Source organism: Myotis nattereri (genome assembly GCF_964212035.1).
Source record: "Myotis nattereri genome assembly, chromosome: 4".
Taxonomy (NCBI): Eukaryota; Metazoa; Chordata; class Mammalia; order Chiroptera; family Vespertilionidae; genus Myotis; species Myotis nattereri.
This window is the reverse complement of record NC_138079.1, coordinates 74,714,308-74,719,704: the sequence shown is the minus strand read 5'-3', so window position 1 is coordinate 74,719,704 and position 5,397 is coordinate 74,714,308. Positions and strand designations below refer to the sequence as shown.

Below are 5,397 nucleotides of genomic sequence, written 5' to 3'. Positions count from 1 at the left end.
TAAGATTAAACAATATTGCACTTTAAGATGAACTTCCAGGATCCTCTCCCAAAAAGAAAAGTATTGCCTCCATCTGTGCTTTTCTCATACTAAAATAAAAGCATACTGCAGAAAACCCTACTTTAAAAACTAACCCTGCAAGTACAGTAAACACAATAAAAGTACCTGCCTATTATAGAATGCTTCTTTGTTGTAAGAAGCTAGCCCATGATTAGTATAAAGTGTATATAATATATTTTTTCCTTTCAGTGGTCCAAGATACGAAGGTCCCCAGATACAATCTTGTTCTCTAATACTGCTCCAGGTTGGGATGTCAGTTTGGTCACCATGATTTGCAATGATGATAACTTTAATGAAACATTATTGCCAAATGTTACATCTCCTGAAACTTCGAGGTGATCCAATTCAAGCATAACTGGAGATACCTTTCAATCTCCTTAGATAATCCTGAACCTGATAGCAGTCTCCTTTAAGATTGCCTAAGACATCACCACATGTTTTTCCCCTGTATTACTTACATCCATCAATCCCCATTTGGTCAGTCTCTACAAGAGTGACCATCTTTGGTTTCAGTTTGACTAGTTCACATAAAATGCCCCCATCTCCACCTCCCAGAATCAGCACGTCTTTGCCAATGTAATCTTCTTTGCCACTGCCCATGATGGCCTGGGTATACGCCAAATCACTCTCCGCCAGATTAACATCCCCACTAAGGATGAGAATATTTCCAAACTGCTTCGAGTGCAGAATTTCAATGTTACGATAAGGTGAGTCTTCATCACACACCACTTCTTCTATGTCGCACTCAACCAGGTGGCCATCAGCAGCCGGCCCGTCCCTGTCAACAGTCCCTCCTCGAACTGTGGGTGGCAATCGCTTCACCCACCCAGTAGTGTCCTGACTCAATTCTTTCATTCTTTCTTCTACTTTGTTCAAAAAACTGTCAACTTCTTTGCCTTCTGCATTGCCGTCGTAACTCGGAAAGTCCAGCAACACCAATCCATGTGGGTAAATTCTCAAATTGGCAAAGCTGCCATTTTTGTTTATGTAGGTTGCTCAGTAGCCCTGGTCCTGCCAGGTGTGCACCGACTCGGTGTGACAGCTCAGCCAGCGGCTGGTGGGACTCTGTACTAGTACATTCTTTATAGCAGTGTGAAAACATTGCTTCCATCCCAGCTCTGACTCTCCCAGGCCTTTCCCTTCCCTACTCATTATCTGTTTAGGGGCCTGGCCTAAGGGTAACTCATGAAGGTGAGTCTCTCTTCAATCAGATCAGCTCAGATTGGTCTATCTAGATCAGGGGTCCTCAAACTATGGCCCGCGGGCCACATGCAAATACAAATATTGTATTTGTTCCCGATTTGTTTTTTTTACTTCAAAATAAGATATGTGCAGTGTGCATAGGAATTTGTTCATAGTTTGTTTTTTTTTAAAACTATAGTCCGGCCCTCCAACGGTTTGAGGGACAGTGAACTGGCCCCCTGTTTAAAAAGTTTGAGGACCCCTGATCTAGATAATATAAGACCGATATTCTAGCCTAATATTCTCAGGCATTGGAGCACACTGTGTTAGGACAGAAATGGATATATGAATTTTAGGGGGGAAAAGCTTTAGGTTCATTTTTTTAAAATGATGAGCTGTTTGGGGCTGTCTTAAATAGTCTTATTTGAAGATGGCCCTCATCTTGGTATATCATTTGTATGTGATCAACCTGCCCTAAAGAGAATGAATAGAACTGATTGGAAGTAAAATTTTGGCAATTTAAAGTGATAGCAGGGAATAATTTTTTTTTTTTAGTTGAAATTGAATTGAAAGAGTTCAAAGCAGGGGAAAAAATGAACCATAATGTAAGTTCTGAAAGGTTCTGTAATCAGCTTATCTTGAGCAAAAGAATTAAAGCAATTAATGGAACAGACTGAGGTAAACTTAAACACAACACTCTCCACTCTCAGCTTTTTATTTCCTTTTTTAGGTGTGTCCCAATTTTTCTCCCTTCTCCTCTCCAAATATTTTTCACATTTTTCTTTATAGTCTATTTTCAATAACACTTTGGGGCATATCAATTTGCATCAGAAAAAAAATACCTTAAGTGTATGTCTTGGTGATGGTGATACGATGATATTAGAGATGTTAGAAATAGATATTCTGAAAATAGAAATTATTTTTTGAACACCCTGGAGTGGAAAAAGATGGTAGGAAAAAATATTTCTTAAAAAATCAACTGTGGCAGTTCAGCCATTCAGCAAAATCTCAGACACTGACTGTGATTGAGACTATGAAAGTTAAGTGCTCCTGTTAATGTTAAATAGAGTAGAATGTTTATAACTTTGTCTAGAGCAGTGGTCGGCCAACTGCGGCCCCTTGAGTGTGGCTCTTCCACAAAATACCACGTGCGGGCGCTCACATACAGTGTGATTGAAACTTCGTGGCCACTCTCAAGGGGTCAAAGAGCCGCATGTGGCTCGCGAGCCGCAGTTTGCCTTCCAGTGGTCTAGAGGAATAAAAATAAAAAGACATCACCGCATGTTTTTCCCATGTATTACTTATATCCTTTGGAAAAATAAGGAAGAAGGTGAGGGGGAAAATGACAGTTAATTCCTGGGAAGGATTTTTATGATGGCCACTGAAATTCTTTGTTTGCCAAAGTATTTCTGAATGTGTGTTCTGTTTTTTTTTTCAAATTATTCTAATTCATAGTTTTTCCTCGGTTTTTAAGAGTTGAGGGTACTTGCATGTCAAATGTTTTTCTCTGCTGTGCCAACAGCCTGGTTAGACTGTTGAGGGTAACGCCTGCTTCCTGGGCTGCTGGTGTCAGCCTCCAGTGGGCTGGGGAGCCAAGTACACTGAAATACTGACTTGGAAAAACACTAGAGTTTTATGAACAAATATTTATAAGTAGATCAAATTTCAGTCCTTCTCACCTTGGCAGAGTTCCATATACATGGAACTAAATTAAAGCGGAGGACAAATCCAATGAGGGGAAAAGGAAGAAAAACTCTTGAAGGAAAGACCTGTGTAGGTATTAGAGTAGTATTTGCTTTCTTAACTACACCTTGAATCATAAGCAAATAGTGATTAGTTTAAAAAATGATCTCCCCTGAAAGTGTTAGTTGGCTAGCAAGCACTTCCAATATTTTATTTTTTCTAAGTATCTCAGCAAGGTTTTTCTCCCCATCAGCACTTTCACAGGACACCATTATGAACCTGGGCCAATGTGGCCTCGGCACTTTTAATTGGAACAAAGTACAGAAGTTAGTGTGTTGATAATAATTGAGTTTTATCATGATCTAACTGCCAGCTAGACAGAAAGGCAGAGAATTATTTTATTTATATCAACAATGATAATATGTAGGGAGTGCTTACTGAGGACTAAGTGTTTTTCATAAATCATTCCAATCAATATTTATATCAACCATCCAGAGTAAGTATACTAGTAATTATCTCTACTTCTTCAGATGAAAAAAATAAAATAAAACAAAAACTGAGGCTGGCTGCAGGAGATGAAAATGACTTGCCTATTAGAATTCCACCCCAAGAACTTCCAACTCCGAAGCTCATACTTTTTAACCACTCGTGCTATACTCTAGAGTAGACCTTGGCTAATACTACGCTTTTTAAACAAATTGACATAGTTATGGCCTGATTTGGAGATGAGACAAATAAGTAGTCACTTCAAGGCCATCACACTCTTCATAAGCTGTGGAGTGAGGAATGGAAGTGCCTTTTCCAATTCACTTTTCTGCAGTATTAGTCAGTTTATCGAGTGTCTTAATTACAACTTCCCCCCATGTGCTATAGTGACAATCCCACTTTCCGGTAATGAAATCTTGGTCAGATTTCTTAACTTTCCAGCCATTTATGGTTTAAAGACATTCTCAGTTGCTGTTTGAAACTTAGTTTTGTTCATCATATAAGATCAGCCTCAAACTCAACTTCAAGCTTGACTTCTTCCCCCGCTTTCCCACCCCGACTCATACCTTACCAGGCCCGCCTTGGTTGTAGACACAGTGGCGTGAATTGTGGGTGGGGAAGGAGAGGCATGATCTCCTCCTTACACAGTTCCTCTACTTTCTCTAGCAGATCTCCCTTCTCTCCTCCCGGAGTCTACCTCTCTGGGCCGCCTTCTTGTACACCTTCAGTGAGGAAGAGAAGACTCTGCTTATGAGGTTGTAGTGTTCGATTCTGGAAAGTGTCTCTGGCTTGCTCTAGTTCTATCTGTTTTGTTTTTTGTTTTGTGTTTTGTGTTTTTGTTTGTTTTTTATATTAAAGGCCATGGCTGATTTGTAGTCACCCTGGTTTTATGGAACAATATTCTTGTCCCTCACGTCCTCTGTTACTAGAAAACCATTCTCCCCTCAGAGGGGCAGTGAGCTGCCTCCTTTGTCTCTGTCCAAGCCAGCCAGTGTAGGCTACAATGTATTTCTTGAGTTGGGTGTCCCTTTGCTTGGTCCAGGAGCCACATGGAGTCTACATTGGTCCCTATCATTTGTTATCCTAAATTTTCCAACATATGGAGCCATAGAAAATGCTTGGCTCCTTTCTGTGTTCTTCTGAGATGAGTGAAAACTCATTTTTTTTCCAGGCACCTGACCATATGGTTTTTTCAAACTCTGATACAGGGAGCTATTCCAGCAGACCTCACACATAGAAATGCCTGGACCATGTCCTGCATTCAATAATTCTCCACAATGTTTGTCACACATTTCATACCTCTCTTTCCCTTCAACCATGGGGCAAAGGGCATGGTAGTTACTTAAATTGACAACATGCTAGAAACAAAGACTTCCAAACACCTCTCCAAGATGCTGTCATCACACTTCCCGCTGGCGCTGCCCCAGGATAGGCCTGTGGGTTCTGCCGCTTAGTGAGCACTCATCCAAGGGGTGAGGTGCCGGTCTTACCTTCTTTCAGCACTAAGTCACTCTTTGCCACACCTTTCACACACACTTGTTTCACAGAGAAAGCACTTTCTTCACAAACATTAAATTCAAACCCGATCACAGTTCTCTTTTTTTCACATAAGTTGTGTTAGGGATGTTGGCAGTGGGAACACGCCTCTCTCAATACGCCTGGCAGGTAGATCGCTAATCCTAACGGCTGGGGGCTTACTGGTATCTCTCCAACTCAGATTGTGGGATAACTAGCATCTTTTCTCTCACTTTTGGGTCTTATTCCCAATTAAAAGGTAATAGAAAAAAAATCCCGTTGAGCATCTTGTTACAGTGTGGATGCCCTTTTCGTTGTGTACTTCAGACTCTGAGAGTTTAGAAGATTTCCCCATAAATTGCTCTCTAAACCATAGCCTGATGGTGCCAGTCAGGAAATACCTGTGAGTACTTGCTTAATATGATACATATTTTAGGGGCCTGTCACTCATTACAGAGATAATGTTTTAGG

General features: G+C 40.7%; 1 pseudogene across 1 annotated transcript; it reads right to left on the bottom strand.

Annotated features, from left to right (window-relative positions):
- Positions 1 to 405: 405 nt before the first annotated feature.
- Positions 406 to 1,212, bottom strand: LOC308518525 (spermine synthase-like; annotated as a pseudogene). The gene has a single exon. The product of its transcript is annotated as a spermine synthase-like (transcript).
- Positions 1,213 to 5,397: the final 4,185 nt, after the last annotated feature.